At 45.0% G+C, this 26,245-nt stretch overlaps 1 pseudogene; it reads right to left on the bottom strand.

The window, feature by feature from the left end:
• Positions 1 to 4,585: 4,585 nt before the first annotated feature.
• Positions 4,586 to 26,245, bottom strand: part of LOC136628733 (zinc finger protein 585A-like) — a 71,688-nt pseudogene continuing 50,028 nt past the window's right edge.

The raw sequence follows: 26,245 nt of genomic DNA, 5'->3' as shown, positions 1-26,245 counted from the left end.
TGTGATGTGTGGGGATCAGGATGGATGGAGTAGAGCTGTGTGTGATGTGTGGGGATCAGGATGGATGGAGTAGAGCTGTGTGTGTGATGTGTGGGGGATCAGGATGGATGGAGTAGAGCTGTTTGGGGGATCAGCATTGTATTATGTCGCCACCGGAAGTTAGGGGTGGAGACATATTTCAGCTGTGTTGACTTCCCCCTTTTCCGATTGGCTATTCCCCGCTGCCCTGTTGGCTGTGATGTGCCATGTAGACTGTTGTTGCCTCTGGCCCCCCCGCTGCCCTGTCGGCTGTGATGTGCCATGTAGACTGTTGTTACCCCTGACGCCCCCGCCACCTGCAACACTGTTCTTACCCACTGCTATAGCGTGTAATCCCATTTTTTTTGAGCATGTCCACCACCTAGCCTCCTGATTGTGATTGGCCACAACTAGAGATGAGCGAGCATGCTCGAATAAGGCAGTTACTTGAGCGAGCATCGCTCTTCTCGAGTAACTGCATTCTCAACAGAACAGGCTCGGGGGAGGGGGGGGCCGCAGGGGGGAGAGTGAGAGAGATCTCTCTCTCTCCCCCCTGCTACCCCCAAAGCCTGCTCAGACGAGAATGCAGTTACTTGAGAAGAGCGATGCGTGTTCGAGTAACTGCCTTATCTGAGTGTGCTCGCTCATCTCTAGCTACAACTCCTAATTTTACTCTTTCTACTTGCTCATACCTTCTCCACCTCCAGTGTTGGGCCATATTAACCATTTCTACCCCAGTACCTTTCACTAGACCCACTATAGAGCGAGAGGCTAGGAATATGCAAGGGTCAGCATCCAGACCTGACTTTGCAGCCAGATCAGGGTGCTTAGTAACATAAAAAGTATTTTTCCTGTATAAAGGTTTTCTTATTTCTTTTCTTCCCTGCTGTTGTTTCCAGGGGTAGCTCATCTGCAAAGCCGAGGCTATACATCCTTTCAGGGGACTCCAGCACCCGAATTTGCTGCATTATTAAAACCCCTTTTCCATTACTTCTGCAGCTGTCATCATCAGCTTCCTCATCCTGCTGTGCCAGAATGCTGGGACTAGTAGTGTCTCCATGCATGGATTATTCTGCGGAGCACATGGCCTGCCTGTCCTGACCGTCCTTTTTTGAGTAACCTCTAACTCCGATTTAGATTTACTCATATATAGGTAGTTATGTTGTTTATTCTTGACCATTTGACCACAATGTTGATTAAAGTTAGCAGATGTGAATGACGTAGTATGTAACTAATAGTGAAAATTCCTGTTTTTCCAACATTATGTATATTCTAGGAAACAAGCGCAGTACAACGAGCGGTACAGTGCCGCCATTGATTTCAGTGGGGCCTCACAGACCTGCACTCGAACACAGCGTTTTTAATGCTGCTATTTTCGAGTGGTGTCTGTTCTATTTTTGTGCGTTTTCACGTTTTTTAATGCACCTTATCACGCATCACAATGATGGGGTGCATTAAAAAAAAGCTGTCTAATGCTCTGATATGTATTCAAAATAGCTGCTCGAAAATGTGGTAAAATGCACGTAATTTTGAGCTACGTTTTCTGAGCGCATGCGTGTGAGAGGCCTAAGATGATCCTGAAGGATGACCTTGTCTCAGTGGGTAATAATTTATCTACTCTGAGATCATCCTGTTCTTATCACTCTCCCAAGTCTACTCTGATTTGCTTATTGCCTTTACCCTGTCTCCTTCTATGTTTGTCATTTGTCTTTTCTTTTTAAGCTGTCTAACCCGAGTCTGCTAAATGTCCTTCTACTGGAGAAAAAATAATAATTTCAAGGAAAAGATTGAGTTGTTTATTCCTATAACCTGTCCTCCCGTTTCTGGTTTTCTTTTCCCATTTAATAACTACATCAGGCTTGGAGTTTGGGTTTTCATATATTTTTCATTTTTCTATACATATTGACTTCTACTTGTATGTGAAACCATCATCTCTGGCACACACCGCATGAGAAAAAACATGGAAAAACAAAAACACGGAGCTCATAAATGTAAAACGAGTACAAAATACACAACGAATCGAAAAGCAATGTTTGTGCAGAGTTTTAGATTTCACTAATGGCTTTCAGCGAATATCTGGCAGCGTATTGAGCAATTCCGCAAGTATTGATTGCATATTTGTGCACCTATCATAAGACTTTTATGGGATCTCTGGTATGCAAATGTGCGCAAAAATCGAGCATGCTGTTTTTTTGGGTTTTTTTGTGCATGCACAAAAAACTGGTAAGGGTGAACCCACTAAAGTCAATGGGTTCGAAATTCTTTAAAAAAACTAATTCGTTAATAATATCATTTGTCTGGGGGAACTCCAGAGCCAAACTCCGCATGGCTACTTTACAGCGACCTAAAGAAATGGCGGGAATGGCACTACCAGACCTTAAACTCTACTACCTGGCAGGTCAGGTTAGATATATTCGTCACTGGCTGTCAGGTTCTTCTCTCCCGAACTCCGAGCACCACCTTTCTCTCAGAAGCATCGCTCTGGATTCTCCTGGAAAAACCGGGGCTGCTGACAAAGCGGATGTTACCCATCCATAGACTTTCAGTGAATGTATGGCAGGCATGTAGGCAGTTGACTAGGCAGGAGGGAACTCCTCTGTGGGACAACAGAACACTACCACACCTGATGAACATACCAGATAGACAATTCTGGATAAATCTGGGAATAACCACACAAGAGCACCTATATATTGACGGAGTACTGGCTTCTTTTGAACAACTACAACAACTATACCAAGTCCCAAGAGCAGGCTTTTTTAGATATCTGCAACTCAGACACGCCCTGGCAGCACAGTTCCCGGAGCCTAGACAACCCTTTTTCCTATATCCAATAATAGGCATATTGCGCACTCAAGGACCCAAACGCCTGGTATCTGTGCTATACACCCATCTCCTACAATCCAAGATTCCTGATGCACCAATGAAAGTAATGGAAATATGGAAAGAACTTATCCCCTCTCTCACTAACGAAGATTGGGAAACTGCAATGTCAGTATACACTATGGTATCACCAGCCGCAAATAATAAACTAACCCAATTATACATTCTGCACCAGTGTTACTTAACACCGATCAGACTCCACAAAATGAAAAGGACGGCCACTGGTCAGTGTCACCGTTGCCAAGTGGCCAATGCAAACTTTAATCACCTGATATGGTCTTGCCCAGATATTCATAAGTACTGGGATGAAGTTACAGAGTACTTAACCCAACTAATAGGGGTACCGGTACCACCTGAGCCAGCAATATGCCTACTGGGTATCTTAGACGGGGAACAATGGCAATACCATGACAGGATATTTCTCACTAAAGTATTGTTCTACGCCTGCAAGGCAATAGCCCTGCGTTGGATGGACAGGCGCCCCCCGACATTCTCAAAATGGCAAAACATTATTAACTTCATACTGCCATACGAGAAAATAGTCTAAAAAAAACAGAAAATGCTCCGAAAAATTTGACAAGGTGTGGGGAAGGTGGTGTGGGTCAACAAACACAGTTTTTGCGCAAGATCTGTTCCAAAACCTGTTAAGAGAAGCTTTACCTAGACCTAATCTGTAAACAGTATGAATATTAACCTTTCCCAATGGCGTCATGGGCGGATACACAGAAACAATATGTTTACTGCCTTTGTATGTTAATGTAATGTATTTAAGACTTGACTATATTACCACAATGAGCCTGAGATGTAACCAAAGATATTTATTCATTTATTGTACAAAATGCATACTATTCAATAAAACGAGTTTAAAAAGTCCATGGGTTCTTTCATCTGCTTATTGGATGCACAAATTTTGCACATGCAAATATGGTCACGTGAAGCCGCCCTAACAAAGAAGCCATTAGAAAAATGCTAGAATAAGCATTGCAAAATGCTACACCCTGCTGTGATTGCAAAAATTAAAGCCACTTCTTAAAGCAGCCCTTCACAGTAATAAAATCAACGACTAAAATCAATAACTTTTATTAAACCCAATTAAAATTATTCTTGAACGGGGCTGACAAGGACAGACTACAAACAACAGAAACCTCTCCACTTTCACTGTGCTGAGAACAATCAGTTTTGCTCAGTCCAAAGCAGGATATGTCAAATTGACTTGCTGTTTGATAGGCTGCCAAGATGGATTTGAGTATGCACAGATACATCCGTTTTGAAGGCGGTACATAATCCCACTCCACTTTAGCAAGTGCTGTAAGAGCCAATAATCTATTGTGTAAATTGACATATAGAGAAAGCTACAGATTGCTAATGAATTTACGATATTCATCGTAAAGTTGTAGAGGGGTATAGCAAGGATCTCCTGGTCCTTGTTTAAAACACGGTGATTGAACTTTTGAATAATTGATAGTTCAGTGTGTGATAATAGAACCTATATTGGTTCTTGAATATCTCGTGGTTCGACACGTTTCTGTGTTGATTATACACACTTCAACAGGAACCTATATATCACACCAACCATGATGATCTTGTACCATTTGCTAAATACTCAGGTTTAAAAAAAAGAAAATAGTTACTTGTCTATGTTAGTCTTAGATGGTTAAGAACTTTTGGTAAAATACTTCCCACATTCTCAACATGAAAATGGCTTCTCCCCAGTGTGAATTCTCTGATGAGTAACAAGATGTGGTTTATATGAAATACACTTCCCACATTCTTAACATGAAAATGGCTTCTCTCCTGTGTGAGTTCTCTGATGAATAACAAGATGATGTTTAACAGTAAAACATTTTCCACATTCTAAACATGAAAATGGCTTCACTCCTGTGTGACTTCTCTGGTGTATAACAAGTTTTGATTTAATTGAAAAACACTTCCCACAATCTGAACATAAAAATGGCTTCTCGCCTGTGTGAGTTCTTTGATGTTTAACAAGATTTGCTTTTCTATTAAAATATTTCCCACATTCTGAACATGAGAATGGCTTCTTTCCTGTGTGAATTATCTGATGTGTTAGAATATCTGATTTCTTTGAAAAACACTCCCCACATTCTGAACATGAAAATGGCTTCTCCCCAGTGTGAATTCTCTGATGAGTAACAAGACGTGGTTTATATGAAAAACACTTCCCACATTCTGAACATGAAAATGGCCTCTCTCCTGTGTGAGTTCTCTGATGAATAACAAGATGTGATTTATATGAAAACCACTTCCCACATTCTGAACATGAAAATGGCTTCTCTCCTGTGTGAATTTTCTGATGCTGAACAAGATTTGATTTAGATGAAAAAATCTTCCCACAATCTGGGCATGAAAATGGCTTCTCCCCTGTGTGAGTTCTCTGATGTTTAACAAGATGATGTTTAACAATAAAACATTTTCCACATTCTAAACATGAAAATGGCTTCACTCCTGTGTGAATTCTCTGGTGTATAACAAGTTTTGATTTAATTAAAAAACACTTCCCACAATCTGAACATGAAAATGGCTTCTTTCCTGTGTGAATTACCTGATGTGTTCGCAGATCTGATTTAATTGAAAAACACTTCCCACATTCTGAACATGAAAATGGCTTCTCCCCTGTGTGACTTCTCTGATGTATAACAAGATTTGATTTCTGCGTAAAACACTTGCCACAATCTAAACATGAAAATGGTTTCTCCCCTGTGTGACTTCTCTGATGTCTAACAAGATTTGCTTTCTTAGAAAAACATTTCCCACATTCTGAACAGAAATATGGCTTCTCTCCTCTGTGAGTTCTTTGATGTTCTCGTTTTCTGTGACTTTTCTTCCGCTTATCAGTTACTGATGAATCGGTATATGGGACCTGTTTAAGAGGATCAGATGATGGATCCTTGCTGTGAGGTGCTGAGGGTATATCTGGGATAATGAATGATAATTGAACATAAGTAAAAATGATAATGATATTCTAGAACATTTCTACATTAATTGCATTTTTTTATGCAACTCATAATTTGACAGTATAAATCAAACAAATCACAATCTAACAATAGACCTCAGACAAGGACTAGTAGATCATATTGTTCGGCCACGAGACTGTTCTTTTGCAGTTTTCCGCTTCTGTAGTGAAGCCTCCATCTTCATAGCTTCATATATCAGTATTCCTGTCACCATAATACTAGTAGATGCAACTTAAAAGGTTTCTATGAGTCAGTGCTATTAGATGGTGTCCGTTTCACACTCTACCTGAGAACTATATGCATTTTATCACAAAGCAAAGTAGAGGGGAGGAAGAAACCAGGACACTGGGCGATATGGTTATCTATAAGAATTAAGAATCCATCTCATAAGGTTCCCCTTAAATTGCAGACCCCAGCCAGCAGGCTCCCGCTGTCCCAACCCCCATTGTAGCAGGGCAAATATCCCCCAAGTCCCTGGGCTTTGAGCTCTTCCAGTCTCTGGATCGTCTGTAGGTCCTTTCCCCTCTGCTGGCTCACCACCATCCTGCAGCAGGGGAAGAGAGCCATCCCTGATCTTCCCTCACAGCTGTGGGACGGAAGTGAAAGAGAGCGAGTACACGGTAGGAGAGGGGATTTAGGAGGATTTCAGGATCGCTAGCACACTGCCATAGAGTACCCCTGGAAGTCAAATAACCCACTATAGAGGGGTAGAGTTTCTTCACTCCATTTTCCTCATTATCTACACTCCAGATAAGCGCCCATCAGCTCCATAAACCTGACTTGTGCCCTGCCACAGATGACATGACCCCTGCAACCAAGATTTGAGACCCCTACCACTGGTCGAAGGCCTGCGGACACCTCCAGTCACCTCCACCTGCTCACTGCACTCATCGTCATCCATCACGTTCGCCTAACAAACCCGCAAAGATGGCTTCTACACTTCACTGCTTTGCCTATGTTTAAGCTCACTCTATTTTATGTGTCTCATCATTAGCATCTGCAAAGACTGCATCTCTGCTCCACTGCTTTGCTCATGCTTACATTTTGCTCCATTCTCTGCATTGACTTCTCCCCTCCTCCCACACCTCATCACTTGCAATTGCCTGCTCAACATACACCCTGCCTCATCTGTCCAACTGTTCAATTGAGCGAACCACGCATGTAGACATGGCCGCTCGATGGAGCAGGAGACAGGTAAACCCCACCAACACGAACACCCTGCACCTAAACAACCTCATTTCTGCTATAGCCTCCATCGCCATTCTCACTGCCAGTCTTAACACTCTCTTTCCTACGCCCACCCCAATCCACTACATTCACATCAACCCTTTCCTCTCCCACGCACTCCTCACCTTCCTCAAACGCCTCCATCCCCCTCATACCACCAAGAAACATCATTGCCACCCTCACAAATCCCCCAATCACCTGCTTACCCTAGCTACACCTCCCTCTGTTTCCTTCAAATATGCCCTATGGAACTCCCAGTCGGCATGCAACAAACTTCCAACCATCTACAACCTCTTCACCACCAAACGTCTCAACCTACTTGCCGTCACCGATTCCAACTCCCTCGTTGCATTGTCTTATAATACACCCCGAAATCGAATGACGGGCGTGGTGGAGGAGTAAGAATTGCACCTTCGAGGTCATTCCCTCGGTTTCCTCGCTCACCTTTCCATCGTTCGAAGTCCATACCCTACAACTTTTCCGCCTGCTGTCCATGCACGTCACAGTTATTTACTGGCCACCAGGTCCCACTTGCCTGTTTCTAGATCACTTCACTGCCTTGCTCCCCTGCTTCCTTTTCTGTGAAATCGTAACCCTCCTCCTCGGTAACTTCAACATCCTCACTATTGACCCCATCTCCCCATCCACCTCTCACCTTTTAACACTCACCTCCTCCCTTCGGCCTATCACAACTCTCAAACTCCCCCACTCACAGAGATGGTAACACTCTTAACCTAATTTTCCTCCACCTCTGCTCTGCCTCCCACTACGCAAACTCTCACCTCCCACTCTTGGATCACAACCTCCTCTCTAGACTGTCCGCACCCGACAGTTTGCCGAGACCTTATAGTTCTCCCTGTCCCCCATCTCGCTCTTGCATAGGCGTAGCGTCAGGGGGTGCTGGGGTCGCCATGGCGACCCGGCCCCTGCGCTCAGGGGGCCCCGGGGCTGCCCTCCGCCATACCCACATGCACATTAAGTGCATATACCCGGCCCTTGAGCTGAGGGGGCCCAGGGGATCGGCGCTGTCGGCCGCATGATGGCTGAGAAGGGAAAGGAGAGAGACGGGAGGCAGCGCCACAAGTCGGCAAGAGCAGAGGGGAGGGCTGTTACACGTGGAGCCAGCAGCCAATTACAGGCTGCAGACTCCCACGGCGCGGCCCTCCAACTGATAGACTGCAGCTGTGAGTGGTCACAGCTGCAGTCTATCAGTCTCTGCCGGCCAGGGATTACCAGGGGGAGGGGCTACTGCGGCTCTACTCACCTCCGGAGTGCTGGATGCACAGGACCTGGGAGAGGACCTGTGGCTGCAGATCACATGACCAGGCTCTGATCATGTGATCAGCCTGGTCATGTGATCAAAAGACGGGGGACTTTCCATTACAGGCTGCCTAGAGACTGCTGCAGAGGTGAGTAGAGAAGGAATTATAATTATATATGTATGGCTGGTATAAGTTATACCAGCTGTATATATATAATTATATACAGGAGATACACAGGTAACACCAGCATGGCACATACCACTATATACAGGGGGATACACATCCTGTATATAGTGATATGGACCATGCTGGTGTAACCTGTGTATCTCCTGTATATAATTATATATGTGCAGCTGGTATAGGTTATACCTCTCTTCTATATAATTATATATGTACAGCTGGTATAACCTGGGTATATACTGTATATAATTATATATGTACAGCTGGTATAGGTTATACCTCTCCTGTATATAATTATATATGTATAGCTGGTATAACCTGGTTATATACATGCATTAAAATACAGCACGCCATGCTTTTTCCTCCGTGAGTGGAAAACCGCAATTGCTTTCCGCTCGTGTAGAGAAAAAAACGCTTTTCCATAGCATGCTATGGGCGGTACATGCTGCGGAAACCATAGGCGGATGCCCGCTCCATATTCCGCAATGCAAATCCAGCCGTGTACAGCCGGCCTTAGGCTAATTTCACACGAGTGAGTCAGATATCAGGCCGTGAAACTCTGCCCCCTATCACACTCACCAACGTGTGCCGTCCCCACGGATGTGAGGGGTTGTTGTGTTATAACCAGCTCGCATCACATCATCATATTCTCATGTGATGCAGAGAAAAACAAAAAAAAAAGCATCGCTCCTGTGTATGATTGTATTCAAAACAATGGGGTTCATATTCATGTGCGATTTGTACATCTTGCAACACACAAATCTCACGCAATTTGTGCGGCCGTGTGAAAGCGGCCTAAGACATTACCAATGGTTTTTACGTAGTCAAGGAAAGGAGTCATAATGAGAAGGCTTACACCAAGGGGCTAGATCATGTTTGTAAATTAGCACGGTTTAGGTATAGGTACGGGTACAGATGGAGGGGGGCCCAGCTAAACTTTTGCACCTGGGCCCCTTAGGCTTTAGGTACGCCCCTGCTCTCTTGTCATGCCCCACCCTGTCTGTGAAACACTACCCCACCACCCTCAGATGCACCATCGATGAAGCAGCATCCTCTGTGACCTGAGCCGTCCACCGCAGACCACAACAACCTTGGCTCACGCCCAAAATGCGCTTCATCCGGTGGTATTCCAGGTGTACTGAATGGCTGTGGAGGAAATCAAAGCAGGCCACAGATTTTCTCTACTTCAAATATATGCTCAAAACCTACAGCTTCGCCCTCCACCATGCCAAAAAAACCTACTGTAAATAAATGTAAGGTTCTGCACATGAGCAGGAGAAACAGATGTCACCAATATACACTAAATGGGGTACTGCTAGTGAACAGTGATATAGAAAAAGACCTAGGGGTGCTAGTGGATTGTAGATTTAACTAAAGCAATCAATATCAGTCAGCTGCTGCAAAAGCAAATAAAGTCTTGGGGTGCATTAAAGGAGACATAGGGGCGGGGAACGAAAACATTATTCTTCCACTATATAAAGGCACTTGTCAGGCCCCACATGGGATACTGTGTACAGTTCTGGACATTGGTGCTCAGGAAGGATGTTGCAGTGCTGGAGGGGGTTTAAAGAAGGGCAACTCAACTAATAAACAGAATGAGAGGACTGAAATACCCAGAGAGGCAATCAAAATTGGGACTATTTACCCTGGAAAAAAGACGGCTAAGGGGCGACCAAATAACTATGTAGAAAAACATTAGGGGACAATACAAGGATCTTTACCAGGATCTGTTTATACCCAGGACTGCGGCGGTAACAAGAGGGCATCCGCTATGTCTAGAGGAACAAGGTTTCATCATCAAAACAGAAGGGGGTTCTTCACCGTAAGAGCAGTTAGACTGTGGAACTCTCTGCCTGAGGATGTGGTGATGGCAAAATCGATAGAGGAGTTTAAGAGGGGACTAGATGTTTTTGTAGAACCCTATGATATTACAGGATATAAGCATTAGGTGACCAGCGGGTTGTTGATCCGTTTCTTACAGACAGGTAGAAGCTATCAAACTTTGATCCAGGGATTATTCTGACTGCTATTATGGAGTCAGAAAGGAATTTTTTTTCCCCGAATAGGATAATTGGCTTCTGCCTCATTGGGCTTTTTTTCCCCTTTTTCTGGATCAACAAGGGGTAAGGGGTTGAAACAGGCTGAACTTGATGGACATTGTCTTCATTCAGCCTAACATACCATGTTACTTCACCTCCCTTGTCTCCTCACTATCCCACAACCCCAAACAACTTTTTGACACATTCCACTCCTTCCTCAGCCCCAAAGAACTTGCCCCCATAACGGATCTCAGTGATGGAGAGCTAGCTGCCCATTTAATCTCTTAATGCTGCAGGGCATACATTTACATCCTGCAACATCGGGGTATGTATAAAGAGAGATTGTGTAGTGATCTCTCTTTATACAATGGGGGCGTCAGCTGTTTCTTACAGCTGACACCCGGCGGCAACAGCTCTGATAATCCATGTGGCTGATTGGAGCCGTTAACCCTTTAAATGCCCCAAACGATGTTCAGGAGTCCCATACGCCCCCCCCCCATGATAAGATCGCATGCAGCCACGCGGGTGTCATGGCAGCCTGGGGCATTCTGAAAGAATGCTTGATAGAATGCCTCTCAGATCTCAGTATGATGTAATGCTATGAACGATCAAAGCATCACAAGTTTAAAAAAAGTAAAAATAAGATCAATAACGTTTTACTAATAATAATAAAAAAAAAAAAGAAATAAAGGTTCAAAACACTTACCTTTTACCATATTTATAATAAAAGAATCTAAATAATAAAAAAAAAAAACATATTTGGTATTGAGGCATCCATAAAAATCCAATCTATCAAAGTAACGCATTATTTACCCCACACGATGAACATCGTCAGAAAAAAAAAAACAAAGAATGACAGAAATGCGCTTTTTTTGCTCACCCTCTCTGAAAAAAAATGCAATAAAAAGTGATCAAAAAGTTGTAAGTATTTAGGAATGGTACCAGCGCAAACTACAAGACATTCTGCAAAAAATGAGCCTCCTCACTACTATGTCGACGGACCCATAAAAAGTTATTGCACGTAGAAGATGGTAGCAGACAATTTAAAAAAATTAAATACCTTTGAAAAAAAAATAAAAGTAGTACAGCAAAAAAAAAAAAAAAATATGCAAGTTTGGTAATGTAGTGATTGAACTGACCCATAGAATAAAGTTATCAGGTCATTTTTGTTGCACTTTGTGTGCCATAGAAACAAGACGCACTAAAAGATGGCAGAATTTTTTTTTTTTTTATTGTACTCCACTTAGGATTTTTTTTTCTGTAAGTTTTTCGGTACATTATATGATACACTAAATAGTACCGATAAAAAATACAACTTGTCCCGCAAAAAACAAGTCCTCATACAGTGACGTCGATGGATAAATATAGGAGTCGCCATTTTCTAAAAGGGGGGGAGGAAAAACCGAAAATGGAAAAAAAAAAGGGCCGAAAACATCCGAAAGAAATCTCCGAAAACTGCATGGCCAGCACCGACCCTGGTCTTTTCAGCACTGAATCCATCAGTCACTCATTATTAGAGATGAGCAAACCTACTTGGACACGCCCCTTTTTCACCCGAGCGCCGCGATTTTTGAGTACTTCCGTACTTGGGTGAAAAGATTCAGGGGGCGCCGTGGGTGGGTGGGGGGGTTGCAGCGGTGAGTGGGGGGAGAGGGAGAGAGAGAGAGCTCCCCCCTGTTGTCCGCTGCTACCCCCCGCTCCGCCAAGCCTCCCCCCGCCCCTCGTGCCCCCTGAATCTTTTCACCCGAGTACGGAAATACTCGAAAATCGCGGTGCTCGATCGAGTAATTACTCGAAACGAGTATATTCGCTCATCTCTAATCATTATCTACACTAGAACCAATGACAGAGGAAGAAGTCTCCACTGCTCGCCCCACCACCTGCACTAGCAACCCTCACACCTCCTCCGGTCTCTTTCCCCGGCTGTCATTATCCACCTCACCACCATCTGTAACCTTTTTCTGACCTCAGGCATTTTCCCTTCCTCATTCAAATACTCCCATCATATCCCCCTTGCTACAAAAACCGACCCTTGTACCCAACTAACTCTGTCATTTATTGACACATCTCAAAGCTCCCCTTCATCCCCAAACTACTAGAATGCCTGGTTTATTCCCACCCACACACTTTCTGATAACTGTCTCCTCGACCACTCAAGTCTGACATCCGCCCGATACACCCGACCAAAACCACTCTTGCAAAAGTATCAAATGACCCGATGACAGCAAAATCTAGGGCGGTTACTCCCTACTTATCCTCCTTGATCTCTCCACTGCATTTGTTGACCATGACCTCCTCCTGACGACACCCAGTTATACACCTCCTCAGCACCAATCCTGCAAAATATCACTGACTGTCCGCTGTCCCTAATACCATGTCCTTCCTTTTACTCAAACTTAGCCTCTCATCTTTCTGCCTTCTATCCAACCTTCCCCCAACATCTCCATATCAGTATCTGGCACATCATAACCCCCAGACAGCACGTCTGCTGCCTTGGGGTCACACTGGACTCTGACCTCTCCTTCACCCCCCCCCACATCCAATCTCTGGCCTGAACACGTCACCTGCACCTCAGGAATATTGCTAAAATCCGTCCAGTCCTCACCACAGAAACGCTAAAGATACTCGTTGTCACCCTCATCTATTCCCGACTTGACTACTGCTACTCAATACTCATCGGTTTTCCCCGCACCAAACTCTTCCCTCCCCAACAAACACTAAATGCGGCCGCTAGGCTCATTATCCTATCAAGTCGCTTCTCAGATGCCTCTGCGCTATGAGAGTCACTGCACTGGCTGCCCATCCATTATAGAACTAAATTCGAACTCATTACCCTCTCCTATAAGGCGCTCCATGGTGCCGCGCCACAGTATATCACTTCCCTCCTCTCCATACATCATCCACCCACGCACTCCATTCTGATAACACACTCAGACTAAATGCTCCTCTAACATGAACCTCACATGCTGGCCTCTAGGACTTCTCTAGAGGAGCACTGGTCCTCTGGAATGCAATACCCCATAACATCAAGATAATCCCTAACGCACAAAACTTCAGACGTGCCCTAAAAACACACCTATTCAAAGAAGCATACCAAATTTCTTAATCTAATCCCCACATCCACTACATGCCCCTTGCTCCTCCCTATTGGCTCCCCACACTCTCCACTTTGCCTATCGTATACATCTCCTGCCCTTTTACCCTCTTCTAACCCCTTCCCAGGTTGTTTCCAAATCACTGAATATCACATGTAATTATTGTACTGCTTGTGTTCCCCCTTGCCTCACTTCCTGCCCCTGAACCTCCGGTATCAGCCCCACCTTGTTTGTTGCCAAAAGTATTGTACACCATATGTAATTGTCATATTGTTTGTGTTCCCTCATGCTTGTAATGTGCTGCACAATTCTTTGGGGCAATACAAATAAAGATTATTACTATTATTAGAAATGCCCATAATGTGTTATCAGCTATAACGGTATCACATGTCATCCACATTTAGTTTGTACTCCGGCTGAATGGGGGAACATCCAGCGGAAACTGACAGATCCCAGAGCTTATAAATCTACATAACTATCAGCAGCCGCTGACCGAGGAGAATCTGTGACTCTTCTCTGCTGTTTTTAATGGTTACTACTCACCTGGGCGGTTACCTGTAGGAATCTCCTCTTTACACCGCTGATCGCTCCTCACATTTGTCTCTGTAGTATTAATATTCGTCAGATCTTCATCCTGATACAAAAGCTGTGAGACAAATATTGTAAAAGTCAGCAGACGGTTGGAGAAGTCGTGTGAAATTATCATTAATCATCATTACAGCCAAATATGACCTGACAGGAGTAGTTATCTGAGCCACATGGCTGCAGGTCTAGAAGCTGGGCATAGATATTAGATGGCGGCTTAATAACCCCTCAGGAACCTCATACACATGTATATTCAGCATGGCTAGACACGCTGCACGTTGTCTCAGTGGAGGAGATCAGCGTCTACCAGACACAGTAGGGATATACGCACTGTTAAGGGTCCTTTTATTCGATTCAGATATACGGAGGGGAGGAGGGTTTAATAGGATTAGTTGGGACAATTAATTCCCTGAATATGTGATTTATGAGAGCGTGCTAATAATTAACATCATATTAGGAGTATGTATAATGAGCCTATGATCTCCACTATATTGAGAATAGTCCTCGTTCCTAGTGATGATGATGATATTTGGAGTTGGAGGAATTGATTTCCATAAGTCACTGCTGACATTCTGATATATAGATGCTACTTACCTGAGGAGTGGCCACAATGAGTGGAAATAAAGCTGTGTGAATTTACACAATCCAATATATAAGCTGACTCGGTTTAATATCACCCCTGCTTGGGTAATCAATGTCCCTTGAATTCCGCTACACCTTGCTCCTAAGCGCCTTGTCACTGAAGCTTATATCTCAGTGACAGCGTGGCGCTTAGTTGCCATCGATCCGTATCCCTCGGACATTGTCGGGTGTTTACACGCCACTGGTTGGCGTCAGATGGCACATCGGTCCGTGAGCACTAATGCGCATGCGCGATACCTCTGAACATCGCGAGAGTTCGTCTGGGAGGTGTGTAGTAGAGTTGGGGCTTCCCCAAGGCATTGGGTTGGTGGAGACATGGATACTTAAGCACCCACAGGTAGTTTACTGACCAGTATATCACAGCCGGAAAGGCTGCTCAAGCAATTCTTATTAGTGCCCCGTCCTGAGGAAACAGTTATTAATTATCAAACTGTAGAAACCCGTCGATGGGGGAAAAAGAAGGAAGGGGAGGTAAAAGGAATGAGAACTTAAGCTCCCCTGTACCCTAAAAAGTTTGGCAGGAAAAAGTCACAATTGACTTGGAACTAAATATTCATAAGCCTGGCAACCGATGAATGAATAGGGAGATCAATAATGCAAGCTGTGATGGTGCTTCAGGCTGCCTATCCATGGGCGTTGCGATGATAAGCTATATCAGACCATTCATAAGGGAGTAGTTCAGCTTTAGACCATTGCAGTGAATAGCTGATGATGACCATCATAAGGGAGTAGCTCAGTAAACAGCTGATGTTAGTTATATGACCATGGGAGCTTATATATGAGCCCATGCGAAGTGTATGCATATGAGCCTGTGTAGGGCACGGAGTTACGTTACATCGGATACTATTACTAGAATATCTTGAGAGATGCATTAATGTGGTCATCAGACTACATATTCTTTATACCTGTGCTCTTTATCCCTGTATGTGAATACTAGAAGGGGAACTGACTCATGAATGCATACATTTTTAACCGTTTAAGGACCAGGCTGTTTTGTACCTTAAGGACCAGACACTTTTTAGGGATTTTACCCATGTGGCGGTTTTACGGACCTATTTTTTTTTCCTTTAGCTACCAAAATTATTTTTGCTGCAGTTTTTTTTCCGTGACATATAGGACTAGATATTTTTTTAATATCTTTTTGACTGACTTTTTTTTTTCATTTTTTAGTTTTATTGGGGGTAAAAAGCTAAAAAAATATATTTTTTTTAACTTTTATTGTTTATTTTTTTTAATTAATAAGTTTATGCTAAAATAAAGTTCGGGAACGGGTTCCTCTATTTGTTTTGGATGTTTTGATATATAATATGTATGGTTTTGGATTACAGGGCGCTTATAGCGATGGTTTTGGTTGGCATCGGTTTTGTGTTATTTTCTTTCTTATGTATATATTGTTGTTTTTTTCTGTAATTTTGCGTTATTTGTGTATGTAATTATGTTTTTTATTATCTGTGTCCCCCATGACATCATATAAGACCTCTGGGGGACATTCACATGTTTTTCTTTATTTGACACTTTCCCACTATAGCTGGGGCATCCATAGGAGCCCCAGTTACAGGGGGAAACAACCCTTGTAGTGACATTAGTCACTGGCAGAGCTGGCCAGGGTCTAGTATTACCCTCCAGCTCTGCTGTAGCAGGGAATCTCAGCGGTCACATGCCCCTCCCCTCCCCCCCCCCCTCAGGCTCCCTTAGTGAAAGTTACACACTTTCTTTCACTTTCTAGTACACAGTGCTCATTGAGCGCTGTGTACTCGGAGAAGCAGAAGGCAGAAAGTGTTAAAAACCCCTTCTGCCTTCTCCTTCTCGTTATCAGCTGTCACTAACAGCTGATAACGCGTCCTGCCTCTTATTGATTGCAGAGGGAGGAGGCTTAAAGTGAAGCCGTAATTTTACTATTGGCTGGGTTTTAAGCCAAGGACCAGACGCCATATATTTACTGTGCCTGGTCCTTAATGGGTTAATACCCAGAATACAATGAGAGGTCTGATATATCAGAGATTGGTGCTGTTCATATTATACTGAATGAATAAGGGATATGAATGGACGTCAAGTCCTGATCGGACCCTAAATAGCCCAAGTGACACTAGGATATTGTAAGAAATGAGAATGAGTCTGCTGTCATAATAGTAGTGTCATCATTCAGTTACAGCTTATGTAATAACGGTGACAATTTTAATATATAGTTCACTTGAAAATAGAAATACACGTGTTTGTCCTTTTTTTCTTTTTTTATCTTTATATCAATAAAAGCTATATTTTAGAGTTAGTGGTTCCTTTCAGTGAAATAAATCATCATGATGACCAATAATGAGCTGGCAGGAGTAGTTATCTGAGCCACAAAGCTGCAGGTCTAGAAGCTGCACATAGATATTAGATGGAGGCTCAATGACGCCCCTAAGGAACCTCATACACATATATATCCAGCATGACTAGACACGCTGCACGTTGTCTCAGTGGAGGAGATCAGCGTCTACCAGACACATCCGCTGTTTGTCTCGGGGGACATAAAGGAGCAGATAGATATAAATCCAACCTATTGGCTCCTTATTCCCACCAGCAGTCTCCACCGCCAGAAAACTGGTAGAAGATCCAGACAACATGTAATGTCTCTGGTCAACGGTAATCCTGCCATCTCCACCGGCCTCATCACACAAGTAGAAGACATCTAATAAGATTGAAGACAAGAGCTTCACAGCCTCCTACAGATCAGAGGGACATCTCCATCTACCTGGTGGTCCTGTGGAAGAAGAGGATGGGGACATCTCTCTGGTGGGCTTCTCTTACTGGATGGAACTGGAGGAAACACAGATAGACACTGAAGTCATTCTTTACATACAGATAATAAAGTCCCCGTGTATTTAGTCCTGTCTATTACCTGGTGATGGGAGCGGCTGGTGGGTCTCCATCATGGCCTCCTTGTATAGATCCTTGTGTCCTTCTAAACACTCCCACTCATCCATGGAGAAATAGACAGCGACATCCTGACACCTTATAGGAACCTGACAACACAATATACAGTCATTACCCAGAAGCCTCCAGTGCTGTTACTGTATAATGTCCCAGCATTCCCTGCAGCATCACCTCTCCAGTCAGCAGCTCAATCATCTTGTTGGCGAGTTCTAGAATCTTCTGTACATTGATGTCCTCATATATCAGGGGGTGAGGTGGAGGCCACGTGATTGGGCTCAGGGGTCTTCCCCATCCATCACACATAGGGGCCCGATAGCCATCACTAGAGGTCTTCTTCACTATCGTGTAATCCTGTATATAGGGAGACATTAATAAATATGATTACAGCTATTTCCAGAGTCCATCACCTCTATAGTGACATCATCTGTTATTACCATAGACAAAAATGATGTAATGTGACATCATCAGAATCTCTCACCTCTCCAGTAAGCTGGAAGATTATCTCTAGGCTGAGATTTAATACACTCTCTGTCATCTTGTTCCTGTCCTTCTCCATCTTTGATGGGTTGATCAGGGATATTCACTTATGCAGTAAAGGACAACAGAGGATCCTATACTGCGGGGACCTGAGTGGACAGAAAGTGTGTGTTATGATTCGATTAGCGTCATGTTTCTGCATGTCTGAGCAGGTTTACGAATGTTTGGTGTGAACTGTTTCTTGCTGGTGATCGTTTATCATCTAGGATTAGGTAGGTCCCTAGGTTCCAATGCAGGGTCGTCTGTGTCAAGACTATCGCCCCGCATGCAGGCAGGTTTCCTGGGGTTAGTTGTCTTGTTAGAGTAGGGACCCACAAGACAACGAGGATTCTTGAAGTGGGCTCAGGGGCTTAAGCATCTAGGCCAAAATACAAACTGATACCTCGTACAGTCTATAGTTATTCTATGTGGCTATGTGTATGAAGCTGAGTGTTTTGAGCGCTTGTCAGTCTTTGATTTACGTCTCTTTCTCAGTTATGTCTGCAAGTATGAAGTGTGTTTCTCAGTTCTGCGTTTTTGCCTGTATCATAGAAGGGAAAATATAAAATCAAACAATCACTGAAAACGGCCAGATACTTACTGATATAGGAGGGCAGATAGCTGTATCTGTACCAACATGCAGGTGGCTAAACTGCCGGATGAGGGAGCCAATTACACCTATGCTGGACACCGATGAAACAGCCACTCACACAGCCTCTTAATTTAGAGGGGGTGGCTGCTTGGTGTATACTCCTGCACAGAGTAGATACAAAGTGCCAGACCATTCTGATATATGTAGCTAACCATGCAGACTAGCAACCTATTAATGATGCCATAATAGTTTGGCGGGCTGCTCTGCACCTCAAAAAGTGAACCACATTGGTACTGCCACCATGGGCTCCCCCTAGCATTTAAAAGCCGCACTGCATGTGAATAATACGTAATACATGCAAGGTATTTGTTGAATTTTGGCCAAAAACCTTAGCTCACAAGCCAATCGTCAAGGCTCCTCGTGTCTTGTGAGTACCTACACTAATATAAATGTATCACAGAAGGGAAAATATAAAATTAAACAAATCACTGAAAACGGCCAGATACTTACTGATACAAGAGGGCAGATAGCTGCATCCCCTCAACATTAAGGTGGCTAAACTGCTAAACGGCATTTAGTGCGTATTATTCACATTCAGTGTGGCTTTTAAATGCTGGGGGCGTGATACCACTAGCCTACCACCAAGGCTGTTGGTCTGCTGCTCCACCATTTCTTTCTTCTTTTGATTTCTTTTCTCTTATTGATACTGCTGAGCTATTTGCAATGAAGAGGCAACTATAGGGAATAAGAAACTAGAAGTATCAGACAATCAAATAGAAAGTAGATATTTGAAAGACAGTATTAGAAATTGAAGGGTGGAAACCAATTGGCTGTAGCAGTCTCCACTATCATAATCGGAAGCTGAGCTGCGGGCAGATAGTGATTGCTGCCAGAGATGTAGGCATCTAAAGTAGCATCCAGGAGAACACTGGGCAGAAGTCACTGGAGCATTGCAGTGAAGGAAGGGCTCCTAGCAGACTAGTGAGGGTGACAATAAGATACGCTGTTCACTCCACAGCGTAAGTCTTGTTATTATTTACCTTAGCAAGAATAAGATAATACGATATCCCCTTATTATTTGGTGGATATATGTGTATTATCCACTATTCCACCCTCACCATTACATCGGCATGTGAGCTTTTCTTAACCAATGATTGTATTGCTGATATGCGGTTGGTTTTGGAAAGTCACCAATACATATTATATTGAGGTATATCGGGGTCCCTGAAGAGCTCCTTGTTGAGTGTAATGTGTCGGACCAGGTCCGATTTACTGTCAAGAGTACTATTCCCTACTCTTCATCTTTTGGGGAGTGATCTGATTTACACCTCCCGCAGCCTTAAGGGGGTGGCTGTATATAAAAAAAACAATTATTTGTGGTTCAGTGACACCAAACACAACCATATACTTAGATCCCGACTATATCAGCCACTATATAAGTGAGAAGAATTCTAAGATTTTAATAGCTCAGCAGTAGGAGATGTTAGTTTGTTTGATTTTTTATAAAAAAAATGTTAACAATAATATTAACAGTTATGTTTTAGGCCGCCTGCAGACGGCGGGGTCGGATCTGGCTGCCAGAATTGTCGCAGCGGGACCCAACCCGAGCGTCTGCAGAGAGAGAGCAGCGCAGGCACTCACCTCTCCCGCGGCCCGACTTTCATCTGCCTGCATGCGCAGACCGGAGCCGGCGGCCAGGGAGTGAGATCTCTGTGCGGGGCTCGAAATAGAGCATGCTGCGATTTGCTTGCCATGCGAGATTTCACACGGACAAATCGCGGCCGTCTGTCTAGGATTGCGTCTGCTAATGCAATCCTATGGCAGCTTCCACGGGCGGAAATTCCATGGGAAATCCCGCCGCGGAATTTCCGACCCGAGCCCCTGCAGAGAGCAGCGCGTCACTCATCTGCTCCCGCGGCTCCGGCTGTCTGATGTGCCGGGTGCCGGGCAGCCGGCACATGCGCAGACTGGAGCCGGCGGCCGGGGAGTGAGATTTCTGTGCGGGGCTCGGCCATGCCGCGATTTGTTTGCCACGCGAGATTTCACGCGGACAAATCGCGGCCGTCTGTCTAGGATTGCGTTTGCTAACGCTGGCCACCATCCCAATACCTAAAGGGGGCGCTGGGCTGAAAAAGGTTGAGAACCACGGATCTATTCTAACCTTATCAGCCGGGATAGTAAGGTTCATTGTAGCAGCTATCCAAGAGCAGACACCATTGACAATATGAACAAGCTACTCTGAGTAGTGTTATCTAACTGCGAGGCTGCTGCAGTACTGGGCCTGTCCACTTAGGGTTAATGCTAACACCCCCCCCCCCAGCAGTTGGCCCAGTGCAGGGGCCATTACAATCGGAACAAGCAGTGCTGAATTATACAGGCTTATTGCTCAGTATGCTTGTCTACTTAGTCAATGGTTCATAAATAGTCACCCAAGTATTTCTGTCTTTGAGCTTCCAAGCTATGTTATAATTCTGGTATTGATCATCTACTCAGTGGTTGGATCGTCCTCTACCCTTATCAGCTGGGATTCTAAAGGCCCATTTAGACATAAGGGATTATCGCTCAAGAGTCATCATTAACCCCTTAGTGACCACCGTATAGTGTTTTTACATCCTGCAGCTGCAGGACGTGTATGGAGGGAGGTAACGCCGCTATTTCCCTCCATACAGCGCGGGCGTCAGCTGTTTATTACAGCTGACACCCGCGGGCAATAGCCGCGCTCGGCCGATCGCGGCTATTAACCCTTTAAATGCCGCTGTCAATTCTGACAGCGGCATTTAAATCCCCGGAACGCTGTTTGGAGGTCCCGCACGCCCCCCCCCCCCCGCGGTGAGATCGGGGGAACCGTGCAGGTGTCATGGCAGCCGGGGGCCTAATGAATGGCCCCAGGGCTGCCTTAGCAGACTGCCTATCATCCATCCACACAGGGTGGCTTGATAGACCTCTTGTAAAAAAGCAGTATGACGTAATGCTATAGCATTACGTCATACTGCAGGAGCGATCAAAGCATCGCATGTTAAAGTCCCCCAGGGGGACTTCAAAGTAAAGTAAAAAAAAATATCAATAAAGTGTTTTAAATTGTAAAAAAAAAAAAAAGTTATAAAAGTTTAAATCACCCCCCTTTTGCCATATCAATTACTAAAAAATCTAAATCATAAAATAAAAATATGTATTTTGTATCGCCGCGTCCGTAAAAGTCCGATCTATCAAAGTAGTGCATTATTTTTCCTGCACGGTGAACGTCGTCCGAAAAAAAAAATGAAGAATGCCAGAAATACACTTTTTTAGTTACCCTGTCTTCCAGAAAAAATGCAATAAAAAGCGATCAAAAAGCTGTATGTATTTCAAATTGATACTATCGGAAACTACAGGATATCCCGCAAAAATTGAGCCCTTGCACAACTACGTCGACAGAAAAATAAAAAAGTTATTGCGCGCACAAAATGACCGCAGAAAATAATTGAAAAAAATTTTATATCTTAAAAAAAAAATACAAGTACTACAGCAAAAAAAAAACTATATAAGTTTGGTATCGTAGTAATCGTACTGACCCATAGAATAAAAATATCAGGTCGTTTTTGTTGCAGTTTGTGCGCCGTAGAAACAGGACGCACCGAGAGATGGTGGAATGTCGTTTTTTTCCCATTTCTCTCCGCTAAGAATTTTTTAAAAGTTTTACAGTACATTATATGGTACAATAAATAGTGCCATTGAAAAATACAACTCGTCCCACAAAAAACAAGCCCTCATACAGCGACGGCGATGGATAAATATAGGAGCTACGATTTTTTAAAAGGGAGTAGGAAAAAACAAAAATGGAAAAAAAGCAAAAAAGCCTGGGTCACTAAGGGGTTAAGCTAGAAATTAACAATGACTCTTATCAGCGCCGCTCACTGATTTTCTCAGCCAGCATAGCTGATAGCATTTTTTCAGCTGGTATCACACTGGGATTTCCTAGCAGGATACCAGCTGAAAACTCGGAGAACAAAGGAGCTGTCAGCATTCCTGCTGTTTCTCATATCAGCTCAGCAGGACACCGCTGATAACTGCTAGAGCAAAGCAGCTGCTTTGTTCTTGCAATCAGTGTTGTCCTGCTCCACCTGCATTTATAACTTTAAGTAGCTAATTAGTTACTTAAGAGTTATGCAAAAATGATCGCTCAAAACTGTCACTCAAACCGTAGTTAGAACGATTTGTGAGCGATCATCTCGCAGTCTAAATGCCCCTTAAGGTACAACAGCTAACCAAGAGCAGGCAACATTGACAATAGGAATAAATTACTCTGAATAGAGTCATCAAATTAAATCACTGTGTACAGCTGGTATCTATTATTTGGAGATAAACTAATCCTGTGAGGGGGTCACTGAGGGGCACTAATCCTGTGAGGGGGTCACTGAGGGGGCACTAATCCTGTGAGGGGGTCACTGAGGGGGCACTAATCCTGTGAGGGGGTCACTGAGGGGGCACTAATCCTGTGAGGGGGTCACTGAGGGGGCACTAATCCTGTGAGGGGGTCACTGAGGGGGCACTAATCCTGTGAGGGGGTCACTGAGGGGGCACTAATCCTGTGAGGGGGTCACTAATCCTGTAAGGGGGTCACTAATCCTGTGAGGGGGTCACTGAGGGGGCACTAATCCTGTGAGGGGGCACTAATCCTGTGAGGGGGCACTAATCCTGTGAGGGGGTCACTGAGGGGGCACTAATCCTGTGAGGGGGTCACTGAGGGGGCACTAATCCTGTGAGGGGGTCACTGAGGGGGCACTAATCCTGTGAGGGGGTCACTGAGGGGGCACTAATCCTGTGAGGGGGTCACTGAGGGGCACTAATACTGTGAGGGGATCACTGAGGGGCACTAATACTGTGAGGGGGTCACTGAGGGCCACTAATACTGTGAGGGGGTCACTGAGGGCCACTAATACTGTGAGGGGGTCACTGAGGGCCACTAATACTGTGAGGGGGTCACTGAGGGCCACTAATACTGTGAGGGGGTCACTGAGGGCCACTAATACTGTGAGGGGGTCACTGAGGGCCACTAATACTGTGAGGGGGTCACTGAGGGCCACTAATACTGTGAGGGGGTCACTGAGGGCCACTAATACTGTGAGGGGGTCACTGAGGGCCACTAATACTGTGAGGGGGTCACTGAGGGCCACTAATACTGTGAGGGGGTCACTGAGGGCCACTAATACTGTGAGGGGGTCACTGAGGGCCACTAATACTGTGAGGGGGTCACTGAGGGCCACTAATACTGCGAGGGGGTCACTGAGGGCCACTAATACTGTGAGGGGGTCACTGAGGGCCACTAATACTGTGAGGGGGTCACTGAGGGCCACTAATACTGTGAGGGGGTCACTGAGGGCCACTAATACTGTGAGGGGGTCACTGAGGGCCACTAATACTGTGAGGGGGTCACTGAGGGCCACTAATACTGTGAGGGGGTCACTGAGGGCCACTAATACTGTGAGGGGGTCACTGAGGGCCACTAATACTGTGAGGGGGGTCACTGAGGGCCACTAATACTGTGAGGGGGTCACTGAGGGCCACTAATACTGTGAGGGGGTCACTGAGGGCCACTAATACTGTGAGGGGGTCACTGAGGGCCACTAATACTGTGAGGGGGTCGCTAAAGGGCACTAATACTGTGAGGGAATACAAGAGGTGTGGACTAAAATAATTTGCAATGGCACTCTATTCATACTGCGAGGGTTTCTCTTCTATTCCTTTTGCCAAGAGGGAAAAAGAAGTCATGGCCCAATAATTGTCTTGATGGGAGTCATATCCTGTCTTGATGGGAGGCACTAATCCTGTGAGGGGGTCACTGAGGGGGCACTAATCCTGTGAGGGGGTCACTGAGGGGGCACTAATCCTGTGAGGGGGTCACTGAGGGGGCACTAATCCTGTGAGGGGGCACTAATCCTGTGAGGGGGTCACTGAGGGGGCACTAATCCTGTGAGGGGGTCACTGAGGGGGCACTAATCCTGTGAGGGGGTCACTGAGGGGGCACTAATCCTGTGAGGGGGTCACTGAGGGGCACTAATCCTGTGAGGGGGTCACTGAGGGGCACTAATACTGTGAGGGGGTCACTGAGGGGCACTAATACTGTGAGGGGGTCACTGAGGGGCACTAATACTGTGAGGGGGTCACTGAGGGGCGCTAATACTGTGAGGGGGTCACTGAGGGGCGCTAATACTGTGAGAGGGTCACTGAGGGGCGCTAATACTGTGAGAGGGTCACTGAGGGGTAGTAATACTGTGAGAGGGTCACTGAGGGGCACTGATACTGTGAGGGGGGTCACTGAGGGGCACTGATACTGTGAGGGGGGTCACTGAGGGGCACTGATACTGTGAGGGGGGTCACTGAGGGGCACTGATACTGTGAGGGGGGTCACTGAGGGGCACTGATACTGTGAGGGGGGTCACTGAGGGGCACTAATACTGTGAGAGAGTCACTAAGGGGGCACTAATACTGTGAGAGAGTCACTAAGGGGGCACTAATACTGTGAGAGAGTCACTGAGGGCCACTAATACTGTGAGGGGGTCACTGAGGGCCACTAATACTGTGAGGGGGTCACTGAGGGCCGCTAATACTGTGAGGGAATACAAGAGGTGTGGACTAAAATAATTTGCAATGGCACTCTATTCATACTGCGAGGGTTTCTCTTCTATTCCTTTTGCCAAGAGGGAAAAAGAAGTCATGGCCCAATAATTGTCTTGATGGGAATCATAACTGAACTGCTCGTTAGTGTCGGCAGTCATTAGCTCGCCCCCGACTTGCAGTGTTTCCGTACAACAGAACCTTCCCAACAAATCCATTTTGATTTGCTTGAGAAATGTTGTTGTTGAGCTGAATGTTCTGAGGATGAAATAAAGATGTCGTCACGCAGTGGATGCGCTTCTCCTCGCTCTTTGGGCTATGAGGAGATATTGAAGTGTAGATCCTGGATTCTCTCTTTTTGTATGCACTGGACCATGGCACCTGGCACAAGGTCAGTGAGCCCATAGAAGTCTATAGACGTGCCGAGCATGTGCAGTAAGAGCGCATCTCAGGGAAGACATTTCACTGCGCACCCTCAGCTTCATGTTATATTATATGGGCTCCACTGATGACAATGGAACCCACAGACATTTATGGAAGGTGCCGAGCATCTTGGGAGCAAACAGATGATATCTGTTGTACAAGTAAGCACCAAGATTGGGAAAGCACCGCTCGGGTGAGAAGAGTGCGGCCAACTGTGCAGACTGGAGGGGAGAGCAGCGGGATGAAGATTGCACACTCTGGACTCTGGAGTCTGCAATATTTGTAAAAGAAGTCAATTAGAAAT

This window comes from Eleutherodactylus coqui, chromosome 5 (genome assembly GCF_035609145.1).
Source record: "Eleutherodactylus coqui strain aEleCoq1 chromosome 5, aEleCoq1.hap1, whole genome shotgun sequence".
NCBI lineage: Eukaryota > Metazoa > Chordata > Amphibia > Anura > Eleutherodactylidae > Eleutherodactylus > Eleutherodactylus coqui.
The sequence above is the reverse complement of the archived record's forward strand: the minus strand, read 5'-3'. Positions and strand labels throughout refer to the sequence as shown.